The sequence below is a fragment of the Nycticebus coucang genome, chromosome 6 (genome assembly GCF_027406575.1).
Source record: "Nycticebus coucang isolate mNycCou1 chromosome 6, mNycCou1.pri, whole genome shotgun sequence".
Lineage (NCBI taxonomy): Eukaryota > Metazoa > Chordata > Mammalia > Primates > Lorisidae > Nycticebus > Nycticebus coucang.
The window spans coordinates 97,753,474-97,772,390 of NC_069785.1; the positions used below are offsets into that span (position 1 = coordinate 97,753,474).

An 18,917-nucleotide genomic window follows, 5' to 3' on the forward strand; every position below is an offset into this window, starting at 1 on the left:
TTCTAGTGAGAATGGCCCACACCAGGACATCCTGAATATGCAGATGCTGGCGTGGATGTGGAGAGAAGGGAACACTTCTACCCTGCTGGTGGGACTGCAAACTGATACCACCTTTATGAAAAGAAATATGGAGAATTTTCAAAGAACTAAAAGTTGACCTTGCATTTGATCCCACAATCCCATTACTAGGTTTCTGCCCAGAAGAAAAAAAAATGATTTTGCCACAAAGACATTTGCACCAGAACATTGATTGTAGCTCAGTTCACAATTGCCAAGACATGGAAGCAATCCAAGTGCCTATCAACTCATGAATGGATTAATAAAATGTGGTATAATGATTACCGTGAAGTACTACTCAACCGTAAGAAAAGATGGAGACTCTTTATCCTGGATAGAGTTGAAACACATAATTCTCAGTAAAGTTTCACAAGAATGGGGAAAAAAATCCAGTGTACTCAATGCTAACATGAGTTAGCAATATATAAACAATTGCATGCCCACATGAAAGAAAAACACAAGTGTAGTCTAGTAAGGGGGAGGGAGGAGGACAGAAGAGGGAGGAGGGAGGGCGATCGGCGGGATCTCACCTACTGTGCAGACAACGTGAGGGTGTTCAGCACAGCCCCTGGGTGAAGGGCTCAACTAGAACTGGAACTTTACCTTAGAATTGAAAACAGTGTAAACTAAAGATGTGTACCCTCATATTCATCTGAAATGTAAATAAAGACAGATAAATAAATATCAGTGTAGAGAATGAAATAATGTATTTATAGTATTTTGTCTACATAACATCTCATTATCTAATAAAATAATCGCAGAAGAGATTTAGGTGGTTTTGCACATAGCCTCAGATTTTAAATAAGCATTTTCATGGAAAGGATAATTCTAAGAATGTGTTAGCAGAACAATTAACATGATTTCTGTCATTTTAATAGCCATAAAATTAAGAAACACTCATATCAATTCTGATGAAGCATCATAAATTAGTCACAAAAATTGCATAGCTTGAAAATTGGAAGTTATTGTATTTTACAGAAGAAAATTTAGAAGGCCTTGTGCAAAAATCAAAATGAAATGTGCTTTCTTGATTTCGTGGTATATTTAAAGACCAATGCAGTATAATTAAGAAATATTAAAACAAAAAAATTAGAAATGTCAAAGTGGGACTATTTGGACATATGGGAAATCATGTGTCTATTTTTCTTTGTATATTTGAGAATGTAATAACCTACGAATTTCCTGGAAGATTTGTGGTCCAACAATATATTACTGTTATTTTCTTGGACTGAATGAAATTTGTTATATTAACAATAATTATTTACTTAATATGATAGTAAAGCCAAACTTAATTTTATGTAACGTGCTTGAAGTTTCCAAGTCTGCCTGGGCATACAAGATGTAGTTTACTTAATTTAAGTGGTAAAGAAAAGTTAACTGTGTTCTGCTCAGAGCAGAATTACTTTTTTTAATGGGTTAAACATAAAGGAACTATTAGTGGGACTTTATATATGTAAAAACAAAAATATTTGGGAACTTGACACAGTTTTATAAGCTTAATTATAGTATTCATTATTTGGGTGTAATGCAACAAGTGACTTCAGGCCGTGGGCGTTGAAGGCAGGCCTTCCACCTCTTTCAGCAGCCTTGTATTAATGAAAAGACTAGTTCTGACTCCTGCACTAGTGAAAACAGAATTTGAAGAACAAATCCCATTTAATAGCAGTCTCCCTCGGGGATAAATACAGTGGGAATGTGATCTATTACTGATGTGCCTAATGACTGCTCAGTGGCAGAAATGGAATCAAATCCCTGACTCCCCATTTGTTTCTGTCTATAACAGATGTAGGAGTCAGATAAAATAATTTGTGTCTTGCACACATTTACATTATTTCAGATGGTCTGCTTGTCTTATCTGCCTTTCGCTGTGGTGGATTTTTCCTTATAATTGTTCTGTTAGGTCTAGGCTAAAGTAGAAAAATACCAGTTAACTTCTGGCAAATTTCTGGGCTGCAAGCCCTCAACAAAATGGAGTAAGTCTGGTTCACTTCCAAGATAGATGGGAAAGTACTCACTAACTTCTTGCTTGACTAACTCCCCTGAGAAACCGGGAAGTACCAACTATCCCTGGACTGACTTTTAAGAAATACTAGGTGGGGAGGATATTAAAACAAAGAGGTATGACGTATGGCTAACTAATTGCAAAATTCTGATTCTGGACAATGCTTGCTTGGTACTCCACCCGGATGCACTTTGACAGCTTGCGTGTCAACAAGGATGCAGACTAAGCCTAGAAATCTTGACCCCTTAAGCACTTGGGGCTGCTCTCAGAAACACCCTGCTGGGACGCTGAGGCAGTCGCAGGAGGCTCTTCAATGAAAGGACTCTGCTGTGCATTTGGCTTGTTTGGCCGTGTGGTCTTTGCGGAACTCTTAGGCACAATATTTCTTGTATGTGAATTTTCCCATAGAGCTTTTGCTGGTATTTGTAGATGAAATCGAACCCAATATAACTGATAAAACTTTAAATATTAGTGTGATTTAATGACAAATGGTGAAACTACTGCAGCTTTCTCATTTGATTTTTGAATCCTGCTTCCAAGTTTCTGTGACTAGTGGAATTGAAGTATCTGCATGTTTATTGAAAGAGCGAGTTGTCTCTGTTGTAGCTCTTGGAGGAGTTTACTTGTGCCTTTTGAAGGGGATTATTTACACGGCGGTTCTGAGTTGAACCTGTGTGTGCTCTGCTGTGTGCAAGTGTTTATTTCAGATCCTGAACATTCAGCTGGAGCTATCTGCTCGTGTGTGTGTTTCAGTTCTGTTGCATGGACTGTTGACTTCTTTCTCCTACAGATAAGGAGGCTCTCTGCAATGAGAAAATTTTTATTTTTGAATCTTGCAAGAACTTGATGCAAGTTGCCACTTCAGTTCCACCCAGTATGTATTATTCACAATCTGACAGCCTGGGACAGGCTCGGAGGTGCTGCAGGCCCCTGGGAGGTGGGGGGGGACACCCCCTTCATTTTCCCTGATGAGGGACCTTTTTCTGTATCTAACCCAGAGGAATGGAAATCGGATATGTCCATTACAAAGAAAGGACTAATTTCCACATGTTTATTTCTCCCGAACAAAACATTTATTTCTAGCACTAATAAGAACTATGTAATACTGCTTCTTTATTTTGTGTCTAGTGTATGAAAATGCCAGAAAATTTCACATAAATTATTGATAGACTTCTCAATTGTGTAATTTATTATGCAGACACTGTGAGAGACGTTTAAAGCCCTCCATCTGCCTCACTTTTCTCCTTTCTTGGATTCTCATTCTTCAAAACACAAAGTTGTTGCCCTGAGAGCAGAAGAGGAAGTGAAAATGGAAGTCAGTTGTGTTTCCTAACAGTTTTTCCCCTAGTTAGGTGACCTTTCTAGGGGAAAAAGTATAGAATGTGCTAGGCGCGGTGGCCCACGCCTGTAATCCCAGCAGAGGCAGGTGGATTGGTTGAGCTCAGGAGGTGGAGACCAGCCTGAGCAAGAGTGAGATCCCATCTCTAAAACAAGCCAGGCGTGGTGGTGGGTGCCTGTAGTCCCAGCTACTCAGGAGGCTGAGGCTGGAGGGTCACTTGAGTTCAGGCGTTTGAGGTTGCTGTGAGCTGTGACACCAGAAACACCTGGATAATTTCAAGTATCCCAGTGACTTCTTGGGATTCTCTTTCCATGTGACTCTGACACACAGGCAGCTTTAGCATCTTCTGCTCATGTGGGCATGGCAACGTTCCTCTGCTGCTTTCAGTCACTCCTTCATTAGTCTAGCTTTGAACTTGAGCTTAAATTTCAATTAATCCATAAATACATTATAGCACATTCAACTTTCATGTGACTTTGATTAAATTAAATTAGGCAATATCAGATGTGGGGAAGAAGGCAAGAAACAGTGTTAACCTGGGAAAGTAAAAAATAACAGATGCTTAGGCAGATGTGACTATATAAATAATAACAACGCATCTTCTTCCCATCTTTCCTCCCCTACTTCTTCTTTTCTTCCAAAAATTATTGAAATTACTATTTTCCAGCACAACAGAAGTATGATAATGGGCTACAGAGCCCTGGCTTTACTTCAGGTTTTATGCCCCTTTAGTGACCATCACCTTAGTCAGTTTATGTTCTATCAAACCTTCAAACTATTGTACTTTGAAATATCATTTAATGACTTGACAGTTCCACTACAGTGAAGTTTAGACATTGGGAGTATTTTACGTCTTGGCAGAGTTTTCATTATGAAATGATTGTGGATTTAAACACTCAAACAGTAATGCACATGTTACTGAGTAACACATGTGCACAGGTTTGTCTTTTAACCTTTTTGTGTCCCTCATGTATGGCCATTCAGACGCTACTGATAACATGGTGATTCCGGAGATCTCTTTCCTCCAGAGGGCTAGTCTCTGCACAGTCCGTCTCATCACCAGCCAGTTACAGATGTGAACTAGTTTCCTCCAAGCTACTTTACTTACCATTGTTAGGTTTTTAAACAACTCTCAAAAACCTGGCTGAGCTGGAGTTCAACTAAAGCTCATCCTATCAGGTCTTATTTTAAGTACAAAAACCATCATTCTGTAAATATTTTCATAGAGATTACTATTTCAGAGTAATTCTGGCACCATAATTTTTTTAATTGGCTCTTTCCATTTACCAAAGATAAAGTGTATTTCTGCACTCAGAGGGAAGCATTTTTTTCTGATGCTTCTTAAGTAAATAGCCCCAGCAAATCTATAGTAATACAATATATTTAAATAGTTTACTGCTTAACTTTCAGTATTAGAAAATGCAGTCACTCGCACCATTGTGGTAGGAAGTATGGTTTACCAGCCACCCTTTCTGGATAGGTCTCTCAGAATTTATAAACTATTAACATTATTCTCACTGTTGTTATAGTTAAGGAAATAGGGGTTCAAAATTATGATGAATTGCTCTAAAATTGATTTTACAAAACTATTTCTCTATTTAGACTTTGGATTTTTATACATTTTGGCATTTGGTGCTCTTTTAAAGAATAATTTTCTTTCTTTTTTTTAGAGAGAGTCTCACTTTGTCACCCTGGGTAGAGTGCCATCGCGTCATAGCTCACAGCAACCTCAAACTCTTGGGCTTAAGTGATTCTCTTGCCTCAGCCTCCTGAGTAACTAGGACTACAGGTACCTGCCACAACACCGGGCTATTTTTAGAGATGAGGTCTCGCTCTGGCTCAGGCTGGTCTTGAACTCCTGAGCTCAAGCAGTCCACCTGCCTCGGCCTCCCAAGTGGTGTGATTTCAGGCATGAGCCACGGTGCCCGGCCAGAATAATTTTCTTTAGTCTGCTTTTTATGTTGTTTTTTCATAGTACGTGCTAGAAGAGCAGTGGATAAGTCACAAACACACTGATTCTGATGTCTCCTTTAAAACCTGAGATTGCCTGTATGTATTTGAAATATTCTGATACAGCCAGCACTTGAATAGCTCTTTTAAGCATGTATGGTCTATGCCATGTAATCCATCTCCCAAAGGAGAAAAGTAGATGCACTTTTAAAAACTGACGCCAGGTTCTCTAACAAAAACATCTTCCCTACACCTATTTCCATAGAGTAAATAATGATTTGATAAAAAAGGAAAAATAGCAGACTGTGCATGCCACCAGGAGCTCACCAGGAAGAGCAGCTGAGAGAGTAAAACTTGAACCCAGCCTGAGTTCTGTGACTGTCATGTGTCCCTCCTGTTCCTTCTGTGTGGGAGTGGTGGGCGCCTCACGTGCCATCAGACCGTGTGTTAGGAGCAGGCTGCCAGTTTTGACTATAAGGGACGAGCCAGCCGTAGGATGACAGCTGCCGTGATAGCTGACACCTCCCCCTGCACAGACCGCTTGTTAATGTAGCTTGGCTTTTTTCCCTGTAGTGAATTTGTTGGCTGTTTCTTAAAGCTCATATTTCCTAGTCTAACTTCACTTCTAGTGCACTAAAAGCCCTTTTAGGGGATTACGTATTAATGAACTGGAGTGCCAGAGTAGATTAGTTTAAAATATATAAATTAATTTTCTTCTTGAGAGTTGTCTAATGATGCTTTTTCCTGTCTTGGGATGTTATGGAATGTCCAGATTCATTAATGCTAAGCGTAACTGCAAGGTTAATGGGGAAAAAAAATCAACCACAGTAGTTACACTGAATGATTTTTTTGAAGTGATTACATACAAACCTTGGAGCCTTGTTTAGCCTCTGTCTATACACCATGGTAAATATTTGAATGATTTCCCTCTTACTTAAATACTACTCCTTGCCTTTATTCAAACTAGACAGAATTTGAAGTTCCTTTTTCAAAATTAGCAATAAATACTTAGGAGGAATTCGCAAAAAGATCTGTCGATTTCCTCCTCCTTCTCATCAGCATAGGAATGAAAGAGGATTACAAGTTGTCATTGTAGCACAAGTGGTCACGGACACCCAACCCATGGTGCAAGGCTTCAAACTAAACAAGGAAAGGGTAAAACTAAGAAATTATAATTTTTTTTTGTTTTATATTGGGAATGGGAAAAGCTGTAACTTAGTTTACCCTTTGCCAATGTTAACCACAACTAAATGACTCTCCTTCAACATTCTTTGTTTTTAAAATTACTTACTAAACTATGGGGTTTATCTCTCTGCTAGACAAAGATGAATGTTCTAAAGACAATGGCAGGTGTCAGCCCGAATGCCTCAACACGATGGGAAGCTACACGTGTCAGTGTCGTAACGGCTTCGTACTACATGAAAATAATCACGATTGCAAGGAAGGTATGCGAAGGGACACTCTTTTCTTGGTAACACGTAGTATTTCACATTGTCTGGGTAAAGCACTGCTTCTAAGTAAAGTTCATCATTTCAGTGAATGATATCTTGGTTGACTATTCAAATGGCCAAAAAAAAAAAATTGTGTAATGTCCAGACGTACCAGAGGTACTGCTGGACGCGTCCTTCACACGTAGGTGGCATTAGAGTATAACAGATGCAGAAGTTGCAAGGATGCCATCTGGTAGCCAGAGAAGCCCCTATTATCCCGAGTCTCTGTAGAGCAGACTTATAACACTGTCTGTATTCCAACCTAATTCAGTTAAATGTTTAACATTTCATGTAATATCCATCCCCAAAATACTCACATATGTGCTACTTCAGTGACGCCCTTCGAAATACCAGGAGTATCAGACTCAAATGCCGACCAAAGGAAAGACATTTGAAAGTGGTAGAGACTCTGTCATTTGAAGTTTTAAGTCATGGTGTTGGCCCCAAAATGTATACTAGTAGCACAAAGATACCTACCAGATTTTGTCCCCAACACCTTACAAATTCCAAGATCTCTTGAAAATGATGATCTTACTCCCCTCAGCCACTATGATGAAAAGATCACTGACGGGGGTCATGTGGGAACAAGAAATACTCATTCCATTCTTACTTCCCTTGAGGGTCTCATCTTGAATTTTTTACTTGAATTCGATTTATACCTCTTTTGAAAGGAGAATTACCAAGACAAATTTTATAACTTTAGCCAGCAGCATGTAGAATGGCGGTTAGATAACAACCTTGGTGTACCTATTCAAATCATATTCTAATTAATATACTAGTCTAGTAATTTAAGTCATTAGAGATTATTCTGATTGATCTTTGCTCCATTCAGCTCTGTTTAAATACGATCACGTGTCAGTGATCTTTTCTCATTTTCCATTGAGAAATGGCCCGGTGCAGAGTCGTATGCAAGCAGAATTGTGTTTCCTGTATGAGCACTATATTTGTGGCTTAGTAATATATTCTATTAAATTAGTAGGTTGGGCAACAGGCCAGTTATTTTTCCCCAGACATGAAGATAATTCAGAAGAAAAGAATGAGACAAATGAGGCAGCTTTTGCAGATTGTATGGGTAGCCTGTGGCTCACAGGTAGCAAATACATCTCTGGTTGTAGAAGCTAAACTTTCTTTCAGATAAAATGACATCCAGGTACCTCTAAATGATGTTCATCCCTATTGCTAGGAAATGGGTGGGATTTTCTTTAACCTCTGCTATCACACATGCTTTTTGTACAGTTTAGCAGAGAACCTCTGAGCTTTCTCTCAGGCTACTTGCCAAATTCTGCAGAGTTCACATTTCACGTGGCAAGGCAAAGAGGGACAATGGAATAGAAGCCCTGTCAGGACTGGGACCAAAGTTCTGAGACTGTTGTCTTGATACCATTTCTGTAGATAGTTTGACAGGAGCTGAATTTCACCTGTCTCTTTTTCTGTGATGAATTCAGATCTCTGCATGGAAACTTGGCACAATGACGGCAGGTGTAGTCTCAAGGAGTGAACCATGGCCGCAGCCACAGCAGCAAGGACAGAAGCTAAGGCTGGACACGCGTCCCTTGTTTGCAACAGTCTAGAGTAGAGAATCCCAGTCTAAACCAGGTGTAAAGGGTACAGCATCATAAACCACATGGAATGGAAAAAGTCTAAGAATATCAAATATCTTTGAAATTTGATATTAACAATGTGGAATGGTCTCGTCTACAATGACGTTTTCATTCCAAAAAATAAATAAACAAACTAAAAAAAAGTGCTGATTGAATGAGATACTCTTTGAAGTTAGTTCAGAAGTTGTCTCCAGGACTAGTAGCTGTTCACTTATTTTTCCCTGTATTCTTCTTTTTGCTTTGATAAAATTAAGGCTTGTTTATCTTAGTAGCTAAAATTCTGAGTTAGGTATTCAGGTGTACACTTAGCTAAAGGAGAGGGGAAAAGGTAAATATGTGATTCATAACTTGTCTTAAGGATGTTAGCTATGAGTGATGTTTCAGTTAATAGAAAAAAAGAATTGGAAATGGCATGGCCCAAGGTTTTTCTTGGGGTGTTGTGTTAATATCTCACACATACCCAGTGTTGATATTTTTGATTGTCGATATCTCTTGCTCCGGAAAAGTCTGAGCTACAGACTCCTTAGTTGAAAAGCAGGTTCAGTTTTGTTTAGCATTTATTATTTATTGCTAATAATGAGGCAGACAGCAAATGTTGACGGGTGAGGAGCACTGTACTTCCCACAGCAGCGGAGTGTGGCAACAGTGGCGTGACAGCCGGTCAGTCGTTGGGAAACTCTCCAAACAGAGGAGCAGGAACACGGGCCGCTGGCACTCGGCCGATCCCAGGCTGGATTTCTGCACTAACTCGTGTTCCGGTTCTTGGCACAGCTGAGTGTGAGCAGAAGATCCACAGTCCCAGTGGCCTCATCACCAGCCCTAACTGGCCCGACAAGTACCCCAGCAGGAAGCAGTGCACGTGGGGAATCAGCACCGCCCCTGGCCACCGCGTCAAATTAGTAAGTGAGCACAGCCGTTTCCTTTCCAGTACGCTGACTGCCCCTGTCTTTTGTGGCTGGCACTCGGAAATAAAATAAAACGTTTATTCAATCAAATTGAATCACTAGGCAGCTGGAAAAGATGTTCCTTCTTGTGCTTTCCTACCTACACTAAACAAATCCTTGGTTTTGTAGGTCAAGGTGACAGGGTGGATGCTTCACAAGTAATTACTGGAAGTCCCTGCAGTAGGCTACACTTCCCTGTATGTTACTGGTAATGATGTCTCCAAATGTGGAAAATAAATGAAGTAACGAAAAAGAAATCAGAAATTCAGCAGGAAAGTAATAGAATAATAATTCACTTAAACTCGGCGTAGTATGTATGTTCTGCTGGTGGCACCACAGATGCAAAGCATACGTCTTTTGAGTATAATCTAAAGAAATAAAATTAGAGGACTATAGACATTTTAACAATGTCCTGCAATTTGCTGTTCTCAGAAGCAGATCAAGTGGGCTCTCTAGTTGAGGACAAGTGTTGTCTGGGGACTTAGCTCCCTGAAGCAGTCCAGTCCTGACGCTTTTAACACTTCTGTTAGGACCCTTCCCTCCAGTGAATTTTTTTTTTTTTAACAGAAAGGCCTTATTATCAGAGACAGTTGCCACGCCATTCACGTTCCCAGCATGGAGTGGACTTTCCAGACAGAGATTGGGTTCCCATCAGCCCCTCTGCTGAAGGGCGCTGGGTGCTGAGATGACAGCCCCATGGGGATGCAGCTGCTTTTCGGTACTGCCCACGGCCCTGATTGAGAGAGGAGCCCTCTGAACCTTACGGAGAAATACAGAGGCAGCGTCCTTCTCAGCAGTGCAGTTTTTAAGGGAGTTGAGGAAATAGATTTTAACAAAGACATTTCCTTGGGTAGAGTAAAATTTTGTTTGGTTTCATATTCTTTATCTTTAGAGAACTTCCTTTTATAATATATATACGGAATGTGTATAATGGCCCTTTTGAAAGCAGTTTCATGTGTATAGAACTTTAGGGTGACAGTTCACTTTCTTCATTTTTTAAACACCTGACTCCACTATTTCTCACCTTTTATAGATTCTTATAATTGTGTTGTAAAACTTACCTTTATTTATGTGTAAGTAATGATACTTTTTTCTTTGGCTGCCTTACAAATTTTCTGGTCATTAGAGGTTTAGGTAACGTATCCAGGTGTGTGTGTCCGTCTGCGACATGTCTCTGGTCAGGGATGCCCTGGGGTTTATTCTCTGCATTTGTTGAGTTCTTGCATCTGTGTTGCGTCATTAATCTTGAAAGCTCCCGACCTTTATTTCTTCACATAATTCTTCGGCATCACTGACTCTCTTCTTCTGGGATTCAAATTACACCTATGCCAGATTGACAAATCCTGCCAATCTTGGATGTTCTGTTCATTTTTTGTCATTCTTTGTAATTTCTTTTAAACTGTCTTCAAGCTTAGTGACTACTTCCTCGGCCATCCTAAATCTATTGACAGAATTGTCAAAAGCATTCTCTGTCTTTCTTACCATATATATATTTTTTTATTTCTAGCATTTACATTTGACTCGTAATCATAGTTTCCATTGTGTTACTCTGTCTGGGCTGCCTTAACACTATACCACAGACTCCTTGCTTAAATAACAGAAATGTATTTTCTCATAGTTCTGAGGACTAGAAGTCTAGCTTTTCCGAGCTGGTGTCCAGTGCGGTCTCTTATTCCTGGCGTGCGGGTGGCCACCTGCCCCCGAGTCCCCACAGGCCTGGCCTTGTGGTGACACCGTGGGGAGAGAGGACACTCCAGAGTCTGTCCCTTGTCCAATAGGGACACCAGCCCTGTGGCACTAATGCTACCCCCGTGGCTTCATTTGGCCATAATTCCATCCCTAACTATGCTGTCTTTAAATATGTACAGTCACATTGAGGGTTAGGGCTTCAACATACGAATTTTGAAAGAGCACAGTTCAATCATAGCACCATCTTTCTGCTGAGATTTCCCATCTGTTCTGATACATCCCTGCGTTACTCTGTTCAGCCTTGCAACCATAGTCTTTTCACATCCCGTTTGCTATGAGCAGGGCCATGTCTCCAACTGATGTGTCAGGTGCTCTCAGCAGAGTGCTGTGGTGCTGTTGTTGTTGTTGTTTGTTTTTTCCTGGCCTTTTTGTACATCATGTAATTTTTAATTGAATACTAAGCATTGTGTATAACAGTAGACGGACGTTCTCCCTGGAAGTGGCGGCATCTCTTTAGTTAGGCCGTTAGTGGGTGGAAGTGTTCAGGGCATCTACTTGGAGAACTTTTTTTGGCCCTGTCTTTGCCATCAGCATGGCCACTGGCTCCACAGGCCTTTGCTGCAGGGTGGAGGCTGGATCAGAGGTGTCTGCTCAGCCTTCCGCACTCAGTTTCTCTGTTCGTGTCCTCCACACATGGTGTCTCCGTGCTCTCTTCTTTTCCTCTGTGGTGGATGGCAGCTGCTTGTCTCCTGGGGTGTCTGGTGGAGAAGGTGAGGAACTCTCGGCTGTTCCAGGCAGCCCTGGCCCCAGCCCTGCACGGCTGGGTCTCAGGCTGGGCCTCCTCTCTGTGATGGCGCCAGGCTCTGTGTGTGTTCGCTGCACGGCTGGGTCTCAGGCTGGGCCACTTCTCTGGGCCTCCTCTCTGTGATGGCGCCAGGCTCAGTGTGTTCCCTGCATGGCTGGGTCTCGGGCTGGGCCTCCTCTCTGGGCCTCCCCTCCATGCTGGCCCATCTGCATATTCTCTGAATATGAGAATTCTCTGAATGAGAATATGCAGAGGGGAATATGGCTCTGCATATTCTCTGTTGGTCTTCTTTGGAAAGGACTTTCTTTTCCCTGCCCCAGTGACAGAAGATCTCAAGTGTGATTGGTTAGTGTCCCACATCCAGGACTTCCCCAAGGGCAAAAATGTTTTGTTTTTGTTCATTGGTTTTGTCTAGTTTTATTTTTAACCTTTCCAAGGCCTATGGTTGGTCTGCACCATGGTCCTGGAGGTGACAAGGTTTTCTGATGCTCTCTCGGAGGCTTAGACTGATTTGCACAGCAGGACTGCAGCAAGCCTTGTGCCTTCCTCACTGCTGTGGCTGCTCCCCTCCCCAAGCCTGCAGCAGCAGGAAAAACCTCTTGTGGCTCCTGCTCTGTCCATAGTCTGTCTGGGAGAGGGGTCTGCCAACCGGGCCAGCTTCCTCCTGTCTGCAGCTCCCAGGTGGTGTGGCCTACTCTCACTCCACCTGACCTTAGGGATTTGTCATAAGTTTGATCTGAATGCCTTTTACCCGAGTATACGACACCAGCATCTCTTTTTCCTGTGGTCTGCTGGAGAGGGCCCAGCGCACGTCCCATCCTTTTCTGGGAGGAGCCTGACACTGAACAGATTGAGACGGCGAGGCTGGTCTGTGACTGCTGCTCTGGGGTGTGCTCAGGCACGGTGGGGATTCTTCCCAGCCTGCGGGTAGGGTAGAATCAGTGCCAGCTGCAGGGGTCTGTGCCGGGGGACGAGAACTGGTGATGTGTCCCAGTTTCAGACACCACAGCCTTGGTTCATTCCTGAGTGCGCCTATCTCAGCTCAGGCACCTCCTTCCAGCTCCAGGACGGCCTGTTCCTTCACTGATTCCAGGCTTTCTTCACATGCCAGGATTCTGCTTGACATGGGGAAACAAAGCATGTCTGGTCAACAATCCTGCTTGCTGGTATCCTAGGAAGATAGAATAGAAGCTTAATGAGAGCCTTCGTGCCAGTGCTGATCTTTGGGGTGTTTGAATTTGTGGTTTGTGTGGAGGTGGTTACGGTGTAAACCAGGTCATTACCACTCATCAGATTTATCATGTTACTGCCACTTCAAAGTTCCCGAAGCCCTCCTTCCGCGTCACTCAAGTTCATGTGTAAAAACTGACTCTTAGTGTCACCCAGAAGGTCAGGGTCAGTAAAAAGAGTGTTAAACACCTTAGCCGCTAACCCCAAGTGATATTAATATTTTGACTCTATATTTTGTAACTTAACCAGTTCAAATCATTTACTCACCTACTTAAAATACTTTGACGTTTATTATTATTTATTATACAGGAAATTTCATCAAAATGCTACGTAGTATAAAATCAATACTTTTTGCCTGATTTCTTTGTGAACCTTAATTTTCCTGGAAGAACTTCAACCTGAACTGAAGTTTAGAAAATAGATTCCAGTGAAACTTGAAAAATCATGAAATCTTTTAATCTCCCTGGACCAAGAGCAGATACTTACCTACCCACCAGAGCTTTCCTGAGCCAGGGCAGAAAGGAAAAACAAAGGAATTATTCGATATCTCTGGGAATACAATGGACCCTTCTGTACAACTCAGGGTGGGAAAGTGAGGGAACTTCTTTTTTTAATTTGACAGAACAGAATGCATTTACCATGTACAACATGATGTTTTGGTGTTTATGTACTTTCTGCAATGACTAAATCTAGCTAATTAACAAAGTTCATATTTGATTATCTTTGTGGTGAGAGCTCCGAATATCCACTGTCTTAGCATTTTCAAGACTACAATATACATAGTGTGATTAACTATCATAGTGTAACTAACTGTCCTTGCCACACAGTACAGCAGAGCTCCGGAGCTCACTCTTTCTATCCAGCTGCAACTTTGTATCCTGTGCCACTAATGAAGGGATTTTCTTCTTGTCACGGCTGACTGGTATTCCAGTGGGTGTGTATCCAGCCTTGCCTTCATGGCCTCTTCTATCCGTGAACACTCAGGTTGATGCCAGTCTTGCCTGGTGTGAACCGCGCTGCAGTCGGCTCCAGAGTGCGATGTCTCTTTGACACACTGATATCGTTCCTTTGAATATAAATCATTAGTGGGATTCCTGGATTACATGGTAGTTGTATTTTAATTTTTTGAGGAAACTTCAAACATTATTTAAAAATAAAGCCTATACTAACTTACATTTCCACATCCTTGCAACGTTTGTTATCCTTCGTGCTTTTGATAATAGCCATTTTAATGGGCTATTGCAGACAGTATCTTACGGTGGTTTTAATTTGCGTTTCCCCGATGATATGACATTACACATTCCTTCATACACCTGTTGGTCATTTGTACCTGTTTTTTGGAGAAAAGTCTGTTGAGGTCATTATCCCATTTTTAAATTGGCGTTTATGTGTGTTTTCTCACTGCTGACTTACCTGATTTTCTGTTTTTGATATTAACACTTTATCTGATAAATGGCTACAAATATTTTCTCACAGTCTATAGGTCATCTCTTCATTCTGTTGATTGCTGCCTTTGCTATGTAGAAACTTTTTAGTTTAATGTAACCCCATTTGTCTATTTTTGCTTTTGTTACCTGTGCTGTTGGGATACAAAAAGTCATTTTCCAGACCTATGTCATGAAGCTTTTTCTGTGTTTTCTTTAGTGATTTCATAGTTAGGGGTCTTACATTTAAGTCTTTGCTCTATTTAGAGATGATTTTTTTATACTGTGTGACGTAAGGGTCAAAATTCATTCTCCCACATGTGAATAGTCTGTTTTCCTAGCACTATATGAAAACTGTCCTTTCCACATTGCATGTCCTTGGCATCTTTGTCAAAATCAGTTGGCTGTAAATTCATGAATTCTTTTCTAGATTCTATTCTGTTTTACTGGGCTGGGTGTCTGTTTTTATGTCAGTACCAGTACCATGCTGTTTGGTTTACTATAGCTTTGTAGTATATTTTGAACTCATATAATATGCTTCTAAATTTTTCCTTTTTTTTTATTTTTGAAGATTGCTTTGGCTCTTTGGGGTATTGTACAGTTTCATACAGTTTTTAGAATTTTTTTTTTCTATTTTAGTGAAAATGTCATTGCTGTTACCTTTCATTAATGTTTTACAGTTTTCATGGTAGAGATCTTTAACCTCCTTGGTTAAATTTATGTGTAAGTATGTTATTCTTTTTTATTAAATATAAATGGGATTGTTTTCTTGATTTCTTTTCAGAGAGTTTGATGTCACTATACAAGAATGCTGTGAATTTTTGTCTGTTGATATGATATCCTGCAACTGTGTTGAATTTGTTGATTAATTTCTAACAGTTTTTGGTGGAATCTTTAGGGTTTACTCTCATTGGTCTATGATGGTCAAATGCAAAGAGGAACAATCAATTGAACTTCTTCCTTTCCAACTTGGATGATTTTTTCTTTCTTTCTCTTGAGTAATTGCTCCTGCAAAGACCTGAGTACTCTATTGAAAAGAAGTGGTAAGAGTGGACATTTTTGTCTTGTTCTGGATCTTAGAGGAAAAATTGTCAGCTTTTCTGTTGATTATGGGTTTCACATTATGTACTTTCCTTATATGCCTAATTTGTTGAGAGTTTTTATTGTGAAAAGATTGTAAATTTGTCAATTTTTTTTCCATTTGTTGAAAACAGTGTTTTTTCTTTCATTCTGTTAATGCGGATCATGTTTATAGATTTGCATACGTTGAACCACCTTTGCAACTTTGGGAATTCCCACTTGATCATGGTGAACGAGCTATTAAATGTGCCGTTGAATTTGGTTTGCTTGCATTTTGTCTAGAATTTTGCACCTGTGTTCATTTCATAAGTGATACTGTGGCCTGTAGTTTTCCTTTTTTTGTGGAGGTGAGGTAGTGTCCTTAGCTGCCTTGGGTAATAGGGTAAGGAGACATTTCTAAATGGTTTACCCTATTCAGTATAGGGTAAAATTTTGTGATATTATTTTTAAAAAATTAGAGGACCTAGCAGTTACGGTTAACAAGAATTACAATAAAATTCAGTGTCCTTTGTAACCCCTGAGTGCTGTGGTGTGCCGTGTCTGCAGTGCTCACTGGCTGCCGTGTGTTGAGTCCACCATGTGATTGTTCAGCCCTCACATGCAGCAGGACAGCTGAGCCGTCATAGGCCACTATGGCACAGGCTGATGGAATGTGAGACTTGGCGTCACCGTACGGGTATTGTCTTTTGTGCACGGTTAGTGGTACCTATTGCTGAACAGTGAATTAGCCCTGAACTTCTTGCCTTCAAACAGCTGTTACATCTCATGGTTGTCACCTGCCCGAGTGGCACTTTACTGGCAGTTCTTCTGTCACCAGTGGCATTCATGGAGGTTGGTCAGTGACTCTCACCCGAGGCATGGTCTAATTTGAAGGGGAAAGATGGCTTCGGTTGTACATCTGTCACCTTGGGAGGGAGGGCTGGAAAGGCTGACTCGTCCTGGGCCACCAGATCCCTACACTCGACCCCCAGCGTCGTGGTCTCAGAGGAACCAGAGTCTTCATTGGCAGTCCTGGGCCCCAGAGGGTGTTCCAGGAGGGCACAGGAGCCTCAGAAGCCCCTGAACATCACCTGTGAACATTCTGTTGATAAAAGTAACCAGTGAGGCTGACCGGGGCTCAAGGGCAGAAAAGTAAACCTAATTTTTATTGGGAGGAGTAACAAAGAATTATGTAGACATTGTTAATCCCCCACATGGATTTAAAGGCAGCACATAGTCGAGGAAGTGAGGACAACAGAAAGGAGTCACTGCAGTACGCTCTCCTGAAGAGTCTGCCACAGTCCATACGTGTAGCCAGAATACTAGTAGGTGAAAGTCCATCACCTAGTACACAAACAGGAAATGCTTCAAGGTGAATTTTTTTTTAATGCCAGATTAAATACTGTCCAATAATAAAAAGTAATAATTTGAATATGATGACTTAAATTATGTTTATACTGTATAATAAACGTATTAACTTTTGCCCTTACAATAATGCAAAATATGAAAATGAAAAGAATATTGTTGTGTTTAGAAGTGAGCATTTTAATAGTGGAGGATATTTTTGTATTCCCTCACATGTATTTTCTGATACACACTTTCTCTCTCACCTTTGTAAAACCCCAAACCAGGTCAGGTGAGGTGGGTCCCACCTGTAATCCTAGCACTCTGGGAGCCAAGACAGGTGGATTGCCTGAGCTCATGGGTTCAAGAGCAGCCTGACCAGAGCGAGACCTCATCTCTAAAAATAGTCGGGCATTGTGGAGGCCACCTATCGTCCCAGCTACTCGGAGTCTGAGGGAAGAGAGTCACTTGAGCCCAAGAGTTTGAGGTTGCTGGGAGCTATGATGCCAGGGCACTGTACTGTGGGCGACAAAGTGAGACTCTGTCTCAAAAACACAAAAAAAATCCAAACCATTCTCTTCATATAAATGAAGCAAGCTGGGATCCAGAGATGCTGGGAGCATCCTTTAAAACATTAAAAAAAAAAAAGTAGAGCACTCTTGGGCGGCGCTTAGGGCTCAAAGGAGTAGGATGCCGGCCCCATACGCTGGAGGTGGTAGGTTCAAACCCAGCCCTGGCCAAAAACTGCCAAAAAAAAAAAAAAAAAGGAATTGCAATTTTTCTATTTATTGAAAGTGCCCCACAAATAGTAAAATGTAGCTTGACTGGGAATATCTTGTGCCACATAAAAAACTGCCCTTGGGCCAAACAGCACTGGATTCAAGTTGGAGTCAGAAATGAAACGTAGGGAAAGGAAGCAGACCCGGGGGATTTATGTGACTTGGCAAGGGTATAAAGCTCTAGAGTCTGGCCTTCAAACCCAGGCATTCTGTGTCTGCATTTTATGTTATTTCTCATTAAAGATTCCTGCATTTGAAAGGAAAGGGATTCATAATTGCCATGTGTGTGTTCTCAGATAGAATTTACATGGAAAACAATTATAGTCATCCCTCTGCTTCTGTGGGGCTTGGTTGCAAGACCCCACTGGTACCCATATCCACAGATGCTCATATCCCTGACATAAATGGTGCCATATTTACATGTAACCTAAATACACCCTCCCATATTTTTGGAATCATCTCTCGGTTACCTACAAGGCCTAATACAATGTAAATGGTTGTTATACTGTATTTTTCTTTTTTTTGTAGTTTTGGCTGGGGCTGGGCTTGAACCCACCACCCCCGGTATATGGGGCCAGCGCCCTACTCCTTGAGCCACAGGTGCTGCCGGTTGTTATACTGTATTTTTAAATGTATATTGTTTCTTCTTCTTGTATTGTTGTTTCTATTGATATTTTTTAGAATCTGCATGTATGGAGGGCTGATGTAATAACTGTTAAGTAAAACGAACTACAGCAGAGAATAAAGAGAGATCAGGAACATATATTCTGAATTCGGAGAGACTTCTGCATATCCTAGCCATGTTATCCTGAGACAAACACTTATCTTTTTAACCCCTTGATTTCTTCATCTGTAAACTGGAGATATCGTGAATTTTGTGCGTCTATTAAATTATCACGTAAGCGTTTGGCATAGTGCGTATGAAATGCCAGTAAGTATTGACATATGATAGCCCAATGGCCATCATAATGATGATAGTAATTAAGAAGAATTAGATATCTTTTTATTGAATTATTTTTTGAACCACGATCAATGGGAGTTTTTGCATAGTCTTGTGATTTGAAATTGAATCCCAACAATTAAAACTGTAGCTAATAATTACTTTTCAGAAAACATTGTCTTTAAGTGCCAGGGATTAAGTGTTGGAGACCTTAACAACAATTTAATATTAAACAGCCATCCGTGATGCACTGTATTCCAATTC

General features: G+C 41.0%; 1 pseudogene; it reads left to right on the forward strand.

The window, feature by feature from the left end:
• Positions 1–18,917, forward strand: part of LOC128588807 (tolloid-like protein 1) — a 506,486-nt pseudogene that overhangs the window by 14,544 nt on the left and 473,025 nt on the right.